The sequence below is a fragment of the Gossypium raimondii genome, chromosome 8 (assembly GCF_025698545.1).
Source record: "Gossypium raimondii isolate GPD5lz chromosome 8, ASM2569854v1, whole genome shotgun sequence".
Classification (NCBI taxonomy): domain Eukaryota; kingdom Viridiplantae; phylum Streptophyta; class Magnoliopsida; order Malvales; family Malvaceae; genus Gossypium; species Gossypium raimondii.
In genome coordinates, this window is record NC_068572.1 from 33,418,958 (window position 1) to 33,435,262 (window position 16,305).

General features: G+C 34.6%; 1 long non-coding RNA gene and 1 other non-coding gene across 2 annotated transcripts; one reads left to right on the top strand and one right to left on the bottom strand.

The window, feature by feature from the left end:
• Window positions 1–725: 725 nt before the first annotated feature.
• LOC128032245 (small nucleolar RNA R71) lies at window positions 726–832 on the top strand. The gene has a single exon (XR_008188373.1). It is a non-coding gene; the product is annotated as a small nucleolar RNA R71 (small nucleolar RNA).
• Window positions 833–7,524: 6,692 nt separating this feature from the next.
• LOC128042874 (uncharacterized) lies at window positions 7,525–14,368 on the bottom strand. The gene is made up of 3 exons (XR_008198369.1): window positions 14,313–14,368; window positions 8,600–8,677; window positions 7,525–7,754 (listed from the first exon to the last, which is right to left on the bottom strand). It is a non-coding gene; the product is annotated as an uncharacterized LOC128042874 (long non-coding RNA).
• Between the last annotated feature and the right edge of the window lie 1,937 nt (window positions 14,369–16,305).

Sequence of the window (16,305 nt, forward strand, 5' to 3'; positions counted from 1 at the left end):
CCGTATCACTAGGCAAAGCACCTTGTGGTTGGTTCCTAATTTCAGTAGCAATTTGACCCACTTTATTCTCTAAATTCCTTATAGTAGTATCATTCTTTGCCATATATGCCTTCAATAGGTTTTCTAAGCTATTGACAGGTTCAGCTTGAGTTGGTTTCTGAACTTATTGGGTAAAAACAGGTAGCTGGGTCGGTCTAGGTTGTGCATAAGTTTTACTGGTTCTAGTCCCTTGGTTACTCCAAGAAAAATTAGGGTGGTTTCGCCAAGATGGGTTATAAAAATTTGATTACATTCCTTTCCTTCCTTGGTTTTAGTTTTAGTTTTGGTTACCCATGTAATATACAAATTCTGAGTTTGATGGACATTCTTCGAATAAGTTCCCTTCCCAACAATAAACACAGGCTACATTTTCGAATTGATTTGGTGGTTGAGCTGCAAAATTATTAAACTTATTAGTAGTAAATTTTCTAAGCATTGAGGATATTGAAGATACCTACGTTGCGAGTGAAGTGAGAGTGTCTATTTCATGTACTTCAGTGACTCGTCTTCCTGACATTGCTCGATTGGTTGGCCATTGATAATTTTTGCGAGAAATCCTCTCAATGATTTCATAAGCCTCGTTATAAGACTCAGAAAGGAGAGCACCATTAGCAGAAGCATCCACTACCATCCTCATGTGAGCATTGAGACTGTTATAGAACGTCTCTAATTGGATACAATGAAGGATTCCATGATGAGGGCATCTTTATTATAGCTCTTGAAACCTTTCCCATGCCTTATATAAGGACTCATCATCCAACTGTTGAAAGGTAGTAATCTCGTTCCTCAACTTAGCATTCTTGCTAGGTGAGAAATACTTCATAATGACTGTTTCTGCTAGCTCTTGCCATGTGGTAATGGAATTTGGTGGCAATGAGTTCAACCAGGCCCGAGCTCTATCCCTTAGTGAATATGGGAACAACTTTAATCGTAGTGCATCTTCAGGTACTCTAGCTAGTTTGAAAGAATCACTCACCTCCATAAATAATCTTAAGTGAAGGTGAGGATCTTCGGTCGGCATTCCACTGAATTGGCCCACTGTCTGAAGCATCTGGAACATAACTAGCCTTAGCTTAAATTGCTATGCCTCAATTTCAAGTCTCCTAATACCCGAATTAAGCTCATAAAACACTGGCACGGCATACTGTCTTAGAGCTTTATCCCTATCATCAGTAATAAGGATAGGATTTTGAGCAAGGTTTCCTCCATTTCCTTGATTTGGATTTTCAAAGTTCATCTCTTCGGTCCTTATTTGACTTGCTTGTCTTCTTCTTTGTCGAAAAGTTCTTTCAATTTTAGGATCTACAAGGAGTAAATCGATAATTCGATCAATACTCATAAACACCTGAAACAATCAAAGAAAAATAATGGAATTAAAATTAAACAAAAAAATAAACCAAAAATGCAAAATTAACAATTTCGCAAATAATGACTTTTAAAATAGTCCCCAACAATGGCGCCAAAAACTTGAAACGACAGAAATGTACAAGTGTACACAATCACAACAAGTAATAAACTGATAAGTAAATGTCGAGTTATCATACCTACAGGGATTGTGAAAGAAAAATATTTATGAAAAGTAAATCAAACACTTTGGTGATTAAAAATATTTTGATTTTGAGGAAGTGATTAAAATTAAAATTTAACTAACTAAAATAAAATAAAATAAAAATTTCAATGCACGATTTCAAAATATGGTTTTAATCAAGATGACATAATTGTGTTAGATCAATTACATTCCTTAACTTAGAATTATTAAACCCATATTCATGTTGTTACGAATATTTTCACGGCAACTTGGTAATTTGCTAACTACTGCTCATACGCACTTACTAAATTAACTAATCTCTTAAACATTTTTCAATGTCAATTCAAACAATTAATTAATCTTCATAAGCACATAAAAGATTAAGTGAGGTAACAACATATTTCTATATTGAAATAGTTTAATCACAATAATCTTGCAAGTTATGCAAGGCTAATGTACCGTTTAATACCGTCGCTAATTTAACCTTCAGCTACCTTAGAAGATTAAACATGCACCAATTAAATATTGTGTCAATTAATTATAATTTCAATACCTTTAATAATTAATTCATTTGTTACCTTACATTTTATAATGCAAGTATAACACAAGCATGGTTTTATTTAATTGAACAGCTCACCAATGCCTATAACAACACAAACATGATTTTAATAATTCGAGTGGACAGAATGCAATCAATCTAACACAAATTAATTTAAACCATTTTAATTAGAACAAGAACAACAACATAACAATCCTTCATATTCATAATCTCAACATAAAAAAGAAAATTAAAGAGAAGGGAACTAGAAAGCAAATCCAATGTATCTCTGAAGTCAGACTAGTGCACTCCTCTTCTTCTCTGCTCGTTCTGTTGAACTAAGGCCTCTACTAACAATTGAAATATGCTATTCCAAGGTGGAAGAAGGCTCTTTTTCAAGAGGGAAATCGGGAAGGAAATTGGACAAGAAAAAGGGAAAAACAAATAGAAGAAAGTGAGTGAAAGAGAGAGAGATGTGTAGGAATGAAGATGTGTTGAATGAAGTAGCAAATAGGGTATTTATAGGTGGGAATGACTGCTAAAAATAGCAAATAATTAGCAGCCACACACTCCTTCTTGGCCAGCCATACAATAATCAAGTTTGAATATTTCAAACTTGCTATTTTAAGCTAAGGGCAAATCTTCAAAGGCACAAAAAGTGGAGGGGTTTGAATGGAGTTTAAGGAAACTTTAAGGTTTGTTTTGCAAGCATAAAAATCAGAAAAATTCAGCTGATTGGGTCAGCTTGTTGGACGGTTTTGGGCTACCATTTTTCTTGTTGGATCAGTCTTATTTTATTAACACAATTGGGTCATTTTCTGCTTTAGACTTTATATTAATTTTTAACCCAATTAAATTTGGATAAAAATAAATATAAAGTGCATAAAATAATCATTATTTGGACCATCCTTGGATGGAAAAATATTCAGCATTGCTCTTGGTTCACTCGATGCAAAAATTTCTCTAACAGTTCAAGCCTTTCGAGGTGTCTGTCTAGCCAATTTCACGTTTTGTGCAAAACTGTCGAAAATAAACTAAATTTGTGAAAATTTATTATAAAAATAATTAAAATTCAATATGTTAATAATTTAACTACAGATTAATTGTTTTATAATTAAATTATGAATTTTGACAAAATTTACTATGAAACTGCATGAATTAGGTCTCAAAAGGTGCTAAAAAAGTCCATATAGTTTTGTGTTTCCGCTCTCATACTGTGCGTCAAAAGGTGACATGCCCAAACTAGCGTGATAACTGTTGTTATAGGTAGACTCCACCAAGGGTAGATATTTTTCCCAATTCAACCCAAAATCAATCACGCAACTTCTGAGCATATCTTCAACACTTTGACATCAATCAGTCCGTGGATGGAAGACAGTACTGAACTGAAGCTTGGTTTCAAGATATATCTGTAACTCCTTCTAGAACCTCGAAGTGAATCTAGGGTCTTGATTCGACAAAATTGAAGAAGGAATACCGTACAGGCGAACTATTTCTGAAATGTGTAATTTTACTAACTTTTCCAATAAGTAGTTGGTTCACACTACTACAAAGTGAGCTGGCTTTGTTAATAGATCCAGAATTACCCAAACAACATTCTTCTTAGTTGCATTGAAAGGCAACCCCAACACAAATTCCATCGTGATCCTATCTCACTTCCATTCTGGGATCTCAAGCAAGCACAATTTACCAGAAGAAACCTGATGTTCAGCCTTGACCCTCTGGCAGGTTAAGCACTTCATTACAAACTCTGATATTTCACTTTTCATTCTCGGTCACCAAAATAAATTCTTCATATTTTGATACATCTTTACACTTCCTAGATGAAGGGAATATGGTCCATAGTGAGCTTCTTTAATAATCTCCTACCTTAGCTCTTCTTCATTGGGAACATATAGTCTTCCCATGAAGCGAAATTCTCCTTCGTTTCCTAGGCTAAAATTCTTAGCATCACCAGCTGTCATACGTTCTTTTATCTCATTAGATCATTCATCTGTGAGTTGTGACTTCAATATCTAAGAAAGGAATACTGGTCGCGCCCTCAATTTAGCGAGACTTGAACCATCATCAGCTAGACACACTCTCACTCTTAAATAAGCAAGAGTCGATATAGTTTTCCTACTCAATGCATCTACCACCAAAACTTTTGAGGATGGTATTTGATGGTCAAGTCATAATCTTTTAACAGTTTTATTCATTTTCGCTGGCGTAGGTTCAGCTCCTTCTGAGTGAGTAGATACTTTAAGCTCTTGTGGTATGAGAATATATGACATTTCTACCTATAAATATAATGCCTCCAAATCTTTAGGGTCAATACTACAGCTGCCAATTCCAAGTCATGAGTTTGGTAGTTCTTCTTATGGGGCTTGAGCTGGCATGACACATATATAATTGCCTTCCCCTTTTGCATAAGTATGCACCCTAAATCGTTCAATGATGCATCAATAAACACGACATATTCTACTCTCGGTTCTAGCTAACACAACACTGCTTTCTTCAGCTCATCAAAACTATGCTGACATTCTTCAGACCAACAAAACTTTTCATCTTTCCTTAACAATCGAGTTAATGGTATTGTCATCATTGAGAACCCCTACACAGACTTTCTATAATAACCCTCTAGACTAAGGAAATTGCGCACCTCAGTAACATTTTTCAGCTGATTCCATTCAAGAATAGCACAGGTCTTCACAGGATCTACCTTGATTCCTTCTACGGTGATGACATGGACTAAGAAATGGACTTCCTTTAGCCAGAATTTGCACTTGTTGAATTTGGCGTAGAATTTATTTTCCCGAAGAACACTTAAAACTATCCGCAAGTGTTCCTCATGCTCTGCCTCACTCTTTGAGTAAACCAAAATATCTTCAATGAAGACAATGAAACAACAATAAAGGTAAGGCTAGAATATTTTGCTCATCAGGTCCATAAATACTGTTGGTGCATTGGTTAAACCAAAAGGAATTACTAAAAATTCATAGTGCCCGTAACGCATGAAAAAAGTAGTTTTTTTAATATCATCTCCTTTAATATTTACCTGATAATATCCAGACCACAAATCAATATTTAAAAACAGCTTAGCCCAGCTTAGCTGGTCGAACAAGTTCTCAATTCTAGGTAACGGATACTTGTTATTAATAGTCACCTTATTCAATTGGCTATAGTCAATACACAATCGAAGGGTTCCACCTTTTTCTTAACAAATTGTATTGGAGCACCCGAACGTGAAACACTTGTTCTGATGAACCCCTTATCCAATAGTTCTTGCAGCTAAGTTTTAAACTTTTTCAACTCTACTGGAGTCATTCTATAAGGCGTACTTGAGATAAAATTCATCGGTGTCACATTAATAGAGAACTCCACGTCTCTATTTGGCTGAATCCCCGATAATTCTTTTGAAAAGACATTTCGAAATTCATTCACAATTGGTACCTGTCCAAATTCTTCCCTCACCATTTTAGAAACCAGGATATATGCTAAATAACTATCTCCACCCTTAACCAACAATTTGTGAGCTAAAATTGTTGAGACTAAATTGCTCATGATGTCCCGCTTCATTCCCCAGACAAACACTTTATTTCTATCAATGGATACGAACTATACCCCTCTAGACTTGCACTCAACTACTGCATTATGTCTCATAAGCCAATCCAACCCCAATATGGCATCAAACTCAAAAACTCAAAAGCATTAAATCCACCAAGAATACATGTCCCCCAAAACTCAATGAATAGTCCTTTACCCCCTTATTTACTATAGTGTCCTAGCCTAAAGGATCTGTGACTACCTTGCTAACCTCTATGAGGACAACTCTAAGACTCCTTCTACATGGCATATACTCTAGTTGTGTCTGACTATATTTCTTCTTGTGGCTCCCTAGACCAACTCTAATTTAATTATCGCCCTCATTTTCACTTTATGTTTGGACTCCTTAACTACTTGCACAAATTGTTCGGTATTTCCTCTTATGTTTATGGGACAATCCCTATTGTAATGGTCCTGGGCTCCACAATTATAACATCCCTAGTGCCCCTCCGGTATACGTTGGTATGGTTCTTCCCGCAACTATTACAAGTTGGAATTTTCATTCTTTCGGGTCCTTTCGTGCTGGCCATAGGCATCGCTTGGTGTACACTTTGTTCTCGCTGGAAGCCCACAGTTTGTGACTCCCTTGTTAAGGTAGTAGAATACCCTCTAACTTCTCTGGGTCTTTTGAACCCGGCATTAGACACTGTGTTAGAAGCTACATGCTTGTTCTTTTCCCTTTCCCTGACCTTATTTCTTTCTTGAATGGTTGTCTCCATTCTTTAGGCCTTCAGAGACAGGGCAGCAAAATCTCTAATCTCAAGAGCAGACAACAGTACCCTCAATTCCTTATTTAAACCCCTTTGAACCTAATGCACAAACCTTCCCTGTTTGGCACTAAGTCCTTAGCGTACTTGCTTAACCTGATAAACTCCTTCTCATACTCAAACATTGTCGTTTATCTTTGCTTGAGTTTTAAAAAGTCCCAATTCACCTGATTTCTTGGGGCCATGCTGGATACTGTAGTCCACCATTGATATGCCTCATCCTCAAGTAGGGAGATGGTGCATCTTAGACTTTCAACTGAGGAGCACTGCAGTTCCTCAACTACCCGACAGACTTGGGAAAGCCATTTTTCTACTGTAACTGGATCATCCTCTTTACCACCTCGAAACTCTCTACCACCCTTCTTATGGATGATCTCTACCGGGTCTCCTTTAGACATCGCTACAGCTGGAATTGGAGATGCAAGGTTTCCCGGTGGTGTAACCTCTGTTTTCCTAATCGTCTCCTATTGTCTCACTGATTCATCACGACGTTTATAAGATGAGGTTGGAGCAACTCCCATGTACCGCTCGAACCATTGCCACATAACATGTCCCACCATTTCCATCAAGGCATCCTTAGCCTTTGTTCCCAATACTCCCCGGCTCAAAAAAGGAGCAGGGTTATCCACTAATGGCGGGGTATTGCTTTCCACTTCTTCCCCCTCAGCATTCCTTGAGTTTATCGACATTTTTCTTTCTTTCTTCACTATAAAACAAATTTTGTTAGCAATACTATGAAGGTTCCAGCCAGATTTGTGTAACATGTATTGCGGAGTTTCTAGCTGAAATTGGTTTCTAAAAATCGGCAAAACTGAAACTCTGATACCAACAAACTTGTAACACCCCACACCCGACCCAATCGTTGGTTTCGGATATGGAGTGCCACTGGTCGACCTGTTGGAAACACAAAACTCTCCCCTTTAAAACAACTATCCATTTTGGTGCGTACCCCTTTTTTAGTACGATGTTCCATTAATTTAAGACTACATTTATTTGAAAGCAAAATTTTAAAATGTTATACCGCCACACTTAAGGATTTAAAGATACAAGAAATAGCATTTGGCGACTACTTAACAATATTTATAAATCACAAATAAAGATAAGCCAATGAGGCTACTAATCAACATTGGCAGTATCCAACATAACGTTTCAAGTACAAATTAATGGTTTTAAAAGCGTCGATATCCAACAACGTCCTAATACCCTTGGAAAATACATGATCCTACGAAAAAAGAAGTCTCGCAAATGGCAACAGATCTGGCTGTATCCCTTCAATCACCACGCTCAACCTAAGAACCTAAAAGTAAGAAAAAACTGAGTAAGTTCATGACAACTTAGTAAGCTCCTGGGGAAATAAAACCCACTAATATTACTATAAGGCATTAAGAGATAGGGCGCAAACTGATAGACTAGTTCACCATATTCAGCATATACATCCATCTGATCCATAAATCAATTAGCGGATACTACCGCGATAAACTCAGCCTTCCGACAGACAACACTGGTTTCTAAACTCATACATGATGGTCACAGGCACAACTACTCCGCGGAAACGCCATATGTGTGACTACCCTTTTTATGACTGACTGACTTATTTTACATTTTATGCAATGAGCACTATCACATGTACCCTTTTTCTTATGTACTACATTCATTGTGCTAACTTTTGATCCTTGTTCCAAAGAACTAACTTTTCATGTATCTTCATATCTACTCGTTAGAGCTATTTAATGGACATCACCTTCGTATCCCCTTAACTTCCCTCCTTGTTTGAACACATATGTGTTACCCCGCAAGGTCGGGTTTTCACCAATCACAGTTTTCACCAAAGTGTCATACCGGAGGCAAAACATTTTATCCCATGTCTTCTTTTTATCATTATAGACAACATCCCTCCGTTGCCTCCTTACACCTGTCTAGATACTGATTTTATGCACTAAGGAAGTAGTACTCATACCATGTATATGCCAAGTTTTCTGGGTCTGTTTAATCATATATAACCTTGCATGCAAAGTCTCTTTGAATATGTTTCCTTAGACATTAACACTTGAGACAAAGGAAAAAGCCACTTTCCTGGGTGTACAGTGATAAGGATTAAATAAGATAATGCAAATATCAGACACAATGTATAGAGGAACTCACCAGAATACCTTACTCAAAGCTTTGTCTACTCTGTTGGTTCCTTCCCTTTAATATTAGGAGCTTCTCCCATTTCTTTAGCTAAAATAGTAAAACAAATTTTTTAAACATAAAAAATGACCAAAACTTTACAATATAGCAAGAATCTGTAGACAAGCAAATAATTTCTAGATAGAAGTTTCTTTCATATCCAGTATTCAAAGAAATCCTATTGAACCTCTCTTGCATTAGCTTCTATCTATCTGGTAAAGCTTAAAAGAAGGTTTAAGAATTTACCAGCAGACAACTGGTATAAAATCTCTCTTATGCTTTTATAGTCAACACCTTCATTAACAAAGAAGAACTCACATGGTTTCTTCGATAATAACAATGTCTAGTAAATAAGATGAATTTGAAATATTCTCTCAACTATCAAGCCCTCCTATTTATAGATAGCTCACATACATATCTTAATCAGGATTATCTCTAATCATTACTCGCTCTCGTACGCTTCCATTAATTAATCAAATCCTACAAGGCTCTCCAAGTGTCTAAGATTATAAAAGAACTCTTGGATCAAAATTGATTCCAAGAGGAAAGAACAAAGTTGTTTAAGAAAATGGAAAGAAAACTTTGTTTAATCCTACTCCTAACTACGAGGGTTTTTGAAGGCGTCTAAGATAACTTAGTTACATCAAACCTCTAACGTCTTATTTGTAGGAGTGTTGGCAACCTAAATTAGGTCTTCGACACGTCCTAAGTCTTCGTATAAAGTTGATTGTGTGGACAAAAATAATCTTATTGTACTTGGGTAGCACGTCGATCTATGTCACGTCATACAAGATCTATGGCACAACACGATAGTCAATTTATGCCTTGTATGGTTCGTTTCATGCTTTGACGGCTTGAGAAGCTTGTGCATTACTCGTCCCTTACTCTCATGTTAATTGGGCCTATAATTCATCATCCTACACACTCAATTCAACACATTAGCACTACCTAAGGTTCGTGTCAGTCTAATAGGTCACAACACTCACAAATTTTGTTTAAAATACTTCTTTTTATTAACTTTTCATACTAACTACTGGATACTATAAACAAAATACTAAACACTAAATTGGTTAGAAAACAAGCTCCTTAAGTGCGAAAATAGACCAAAATTACAACTACATTTGAAGACAGTTCAAATACCCTCACACTTAAGTCTTTGCTTGTCCTTAAGCAAACTAAACAACACAAAATAAAAACTAAAAACAAGAAATAAACATTTAAAGAAAAGAAAATGTACTTGAGCTAGCTTGATACAGGAAAATGGATAGAAATATATTAACAATATAATGAAAATAAACATATAATACTAGCATGATATAAAATTGACTCACAATTTCTAAAATTAGACGGGTTAGTTCAATAAATTACAAAGCAAAAAAAAAAGAATGATAAGTATAGATTTTCATCAAAACAAATATACAAATAGAAAATTATGTTCAAATGAATACATGTGGTAAAAACATCAAAACATGGCAATTGTCATCCATATAAGGTACTACCTAGGTCACATAGGACTTTTCGGCTTGTAACGTTCTGCGGCTTAGGTTGGTTTGGAATTCAAAGAACGTGCTCGATAAAATAGCTAAGCACAAAAGTAGTTTCGCACATTATATTGACCTCGATACTCTCTTGCGTATACATATACTCACCACCTTATATCCACTTCTCTCACCTTCCTTATTTCTCTATTTCTATGGCCAGTATAATATTCATGAGTACAATCATCCGAGCTCGTATTGTTTTTTGGAACAAATGTAAGCGTACTTTTTTTCCAACTCACTTTGTCTTTATATTTTTTTCATCAAATTTTCTCGATTGGAATTTTGCTTTATTTTTCTACAAGCTCAAGAAATCTTATACTCACTATATCAAACAATTCCTTAGTCACTCATTTTTTTTCTTTTGAAACCACTGTGATGTATCTACCTAATCTCTCAATATCAATAATCAGACATTTAAATCCGTGCAAGGACAAAGAAATAAAGAATTAAATAGAATATTCTTTAGGCTTAAGGTTTCATTCATGGTTCATCAAAAAAATAGATCCAGGCTCAAAATAAGTACTAGAGAAAATATTTACGGGATAGCTTTTTGCGTCAAAAAGTTGTTTACCAAACAATGTCTTAGGTTGTCCCTAGGTAATTCTATACATGGCTTAAATCGACCAAGTCTATCAATTTTTACAACCTATAACTCAATTAAACATGCATGCTATTTATATATCTATTTATCATGTGGTACACTTAACATCTTGAATCTATTCACAGTGTAATAAATTGAAGTAAGTAGTTTAAAATTAAAATTTAGAATCAATTATTATCAAACTAAATTTGAAATTTATTCACAAATTCCTATTAACATGCTCCTAACCAATCACTTGTATTTCTATAAGCTCAAGCACATAAAAAACATGCAAAATAAAAATTTAAAACTACTAAAAACTAGAAAAATAAAATAACAGAATATATTAACATTTTTCCTAAGTCACCTCCATAATTTATTCAACACATTGTCCCTAATGTGAAATAAAAATATAAAGGAAAGAGATTACCCGATTGGCATGACTCATGCAATACAATTGCTGGGAACTACTCCTCCTTTCAGTTTTAACTCTATATTGTTGTGCCTTCAAAATTTTGGGGTTCCTACTAAGAAAAACTAACCACCACTACATATATAAAATATTAAAGTCTTAAATAATTAAGAAGTAAAAAAAAATTAAAATCATCCTAAACAAAAACAAAATACAAATTCCAAACTAAAAAAAATGAAAATTAATGGAATTGTTTGAAATTAGTTTGAATCAGGATCCAACATTTTATCCGCTTTGCTTGGTTCACCTTCCAACTCCTCCGGATCTTCTTCGGGATATTTTTCTTCTTCTAATTCATTCTCTTTCCTCATCTTGTTCGGTTATGTCTTTAACTTGTACTTAGTTCATGGGAATTGTGGCAGATTCAACCCAATTTTATTCGTATAATCTTAAAAAATCAGTCCAGCTTCTTGCATCCATCGAACTATCCATTTTGAATCAGGTAGCACATTCTCGCCTACATGTGGTTTTGTCTTTATCGCTCTCTTTCTTTTCCTATTCCCTATAAGATACTCCACACTCAGTTCCAATAACAGAAACTCGATTGGTTGTAAGACATGACCTGATTGTCCCACTGGCTCATTCGTTCATCGGCATAAGACTGTCACTAAGTGCGGGAAAATTAATTCCACCTCATTTTTCCTAGCACATTAGAGCATGCTCTGATATATCCAAGTTCCCACACAAACTCTTTATGTAACACCCCTTACCCGTATTCAATACCGGAATAGGGTACGAGGCATTACCAAAACACATGCACTTATAAACGTATTTAACCGAGTTATAAAATTTCATTTAAATTAAAACTTTCAAAATAATTAACATGCTTCTATAACTTTTCACAGTATATCCTCAAAATGTTATAATCATAATAATTAGGGCTTACGAGACCCGATACATACTCATGAAATTCAATGCTTCATTTCCATTTCCCTCAATTCGCAATTTCTCATGCTCACGATTTAGATCATATCACTAGCAATTTCCATTTAATTCACGTACAATTCAATGACATCAAGTTCAACACTAATACGTATTTACCATTTAACTCAATGTTTATTGATTATACCATTCAATAACAAATTTATGAAATTCTCAATTTTGCAACGAAAATATCATTTTAGCTTGAATAACAACATCGTCCTGATATAAATACACTACCACTTATCCATTTACTTTAATTCTTTTGGGCCCATTTGTCACTTACCATCCTTAATCAAATTAGGGAACGGTTACGGAAAATTGAGTACTTCACTTTCACTTTGCCATAGTATAACTATGGTCTTACGTATGATCACTTATCACTTGTCCCTGATCAGATAAGTGTAACCACTTATCACTTTGTTTCTTGATCAGATAAGTGTAGCCACTTATCACTTTGTCTCTTGATCAGATAAGTGTAGCTAAAGCTATCACTTATCACTTTTCACTTGTCACTTGATCAGATAAGTGTAGCCGAAACTATCACTTATCACTTTGTCTCTTGATCAGATAAGTATAGCCGAAGCTATCACTTTTCACTTTTCACTTGATCAGAAGTACTCAAATCCGGCGTTCCGCTCAATTTGATCATTTATTCAGTTTTCGCATTTTTATTTTATTCTCATTTCATCAATAAATATATCTCATCATACATTACATAACTCATGAAATTAACATTTAATCATTAAATTTCGGCCATATGAACGTACTATTTCATTATCTTACCACCCTTGTTTCCTATGCACATCACACAAGATATAAACATATCATTCAACCATAGTCACAAGCTAGTATATTTAAACATAATTCTTTTGGAACTAACCACATGATAAACCATTCATGAAATTATTTCATGCCAAATCATATACCGAATATACGATACACACATACTATGAAACTTTATTTTCACACATGAGCTTAAATCATAACCAATAATGCACAAATATAAGCATTATTTCTATTTCATCGTTTATCAATTATAATCAAGCATATGACAAATTGTACACAAATCATTCATATACTTCCCAATTTTCCTCCTCCTCCTCCCCATTCCACATCCTTAATGTGTATAACACACTTAAACAACATTAGCTATAATTTCACTATTCACTCACATGTATATTCAAAACTGTTTATCCGAGTCCGAGTCACTAAAGTATTTTTATCCAGAGATACAAAGCTCAAAATTAAGATCCGTTAATTTTCCCTGAAACTAGACTCACATACCTTCTTACCATAAAATTTTCAGAATTTTTGATTCAGCCAAATAGTACAGTTTATTCTTTAAAGTTTCCCCTGTTTTGCTGTCTGACAGTTCCGACCACTCTTCACTAAAAATTAATTATCTCATTGTAAAGAATTTGGATGATATTTATATTTGTTTCTTCTAAAAATAGACTCATTAAGGATTCTAACCATATAAATTATAACTCATAATCATTTTTCTAAAATTTTTAATGATTTTCCAAATTCAGAACAGGGGAACCCAAATTCATTCTGACCTTGTCTCACAAAATCTATTATATCTCATGATTTACAATTTCATTGCGTACACAATTTCTTCTATGAGAAACTAGACTCAATAAGCTTTAATTTCATATTTTATTCACCCTCTAATTCAATTCCCACAATTTTTGGTTATTTTTCAAAGTTAGACCACTGTTGCTGCCCAAAACTGTTTAGTGTAATATATTGATTACCAATTTGACTCTAAACTTTTAATACATGATAATTTCGTCCCTAGGCTTGGAAAATGAAATTCTTGCAATATAATCCTTGATTCAAGCCTAGTATTTCTCATACATATCAATAACAGCCCATAGATTCCATGAAATTTTAGAATTTCTCCATGATTTCAATACTTTTCAATTTAATCCCTAAAACATGTTTTCATCTAAAATTCTTTAATAAAACACCTTTAAACATCCATTAACATCTCAATTTCATCAAAAAATAACAAAAATCATATGAACTTATCATTAGTATCTTCCAAAACTTTCAACAAAATGAGAAACTAGACAAAATGAGAAACTAGTAGAATACTAAGTTGGACCTAATTGTAAAAGTCTAGAAATATAAAAATTTCAAGGACAAAGCAAGAATTAAACTTACTTGAAGCCAAAATATGGAATACCAGCTCCAAACCCTCTTCCATGGCTGTCTCCCACCGAAATTTCCAGAAGAAATGGTCTTGAAATGCTTAAAATAAAATTTGGCCACATAAACTTTATTGTAATTCCAATTTTGTCCTTAATACATAAAAATCTTAGATTTTTTTAATGGTATGTCATCTCAGCCCTAAATTGGTCCATTTTCTCTTTTAGTCCTTCCTTATTTAATTGTTAAGCTATTTAATCACTTTAGCAAGTTTCGCATTTTTCAATTTAGTCTTTTTAATTAATTAATCGCCAAAACATTAAAATTTTCGTGAAACTTTAACACTACCATATTGACACTCGTAAATATTTATAAAAATATTTACGGCTTGGTTTATAACATCGAAGTCTCGATACCTCTTCTTCTCAATTTCTTGACTTAATAAATTTTTATAAAATACAAGTTACTAATTTAAAATATCTTAAAAATCATATTTAGCTCGTAATTATTGATAATAAAATTTACAAGCTTATTTTCTGAATTGGTGATCTCGTACCACTGTTTTCGACATTTTTGAAAATCGGGCTATTACACTTTACTTCGTTAAAATCGCACACAACAATGTTGCCTGGAATGTATCGACATTGGACACGTCTGTCGTAGGGCAAATTCAAGTGCTGATAAATTTAAACCACATTCAAACCTTAGAATTTAACTTCCTCTAGGAGAATGATATAGGATAGTTTGTTCCTAAGTGATGTTTCCACTCACCCTTTCCGTCCGTCAAGAGATTAAGTATATCTTCCATATTTTCTCTCAAAAATACATTAAATCCGTGCATTGTACAAAATCACTAAGGTATAATGGAATATTATAATACCTTGCTATCTTGAGGGGCAAGATAGAAATTCCCTTCCCTCGGACTAATATTCGCATCCACAGTACCTCCATCGATCTATTCGCATCCGCCTCCTTCAACGTGACATAAAATGCGTGCACGATCAGAAGGTACACTAGATTGGTCAAGGTTGTACTAAACTTCTCCCAACAATGAAATTGAATCAACTCTCGTGTCTCGCCTTGCAATGCACTTAGCGATTTGAAACCTCATTCTTGTAAAAGTAATTTTCGTTGGACCGCTTGAAGGTTTTTGTCAAGTTTCCTTTCTCAAATGGTGGCATGGTTATCCGCTATGGATTCACTGTTGAAAAGGATTCTATACATGATTTTGAGGTGAGTTTGAAGTAAAAAAATGATAGGGAATTCGTGAAATCCCGAAGAAAAGGGTTATGAATGGTAAGTTGGTTTGTTATGATAGCTTGGAGGTTGTAGCAGCTGGTAAGAGCAATATATAGAAGCCATTTATGGTTTTGCTTGTTGTGAAACCTTGGTGAATATCTCTAAAGATCGTGTCGAACCAAGAACAAAAATTTTCCAAAATTGGCCAGCATGTCGCGCCATAGAGGGGACATGGCGCGACACGACTCTCTTTTGTCCTTTGTTTTTGCTGAACTCAAGAGTGTGTCGCGCCATAGGTAAGGCATGGCATGACACAATGATAAAATTCTTCATTTTTAGGCTCAAATGGGTTGTGTCATGTCATGGGATTGTAAAGTGACAGCATGGCTTCGATTTGGCCTATCTTAGACTTGTAGAAGGCCCTCGATTACTCGTATATGCACCCTAACGTCTAGCTCCTCTGTTGTTATTGGAAACCTGTTTCTTTCTAATTCTAACACAAAATAACAAGTCCAATTTCTAATTCTAACAAATAAAAATAAAATAATATATAATATTTACAAATTAATTAAATTTTGATGGGTTAAATCTATGTTGTGCTACCGGACTTGTCGAACAATTTCTTGAACTTCACTATCAAATTCATTTGTTGCTCTTGACCTAGTTGTCATTCCAATCGATTCCATTTCTTCTGGGATCTTGCCATTTATCTCTTTCTCTTGCATTACGCTTACCTAGACTTGCACAACTTGGAAAACAACTTTGATTA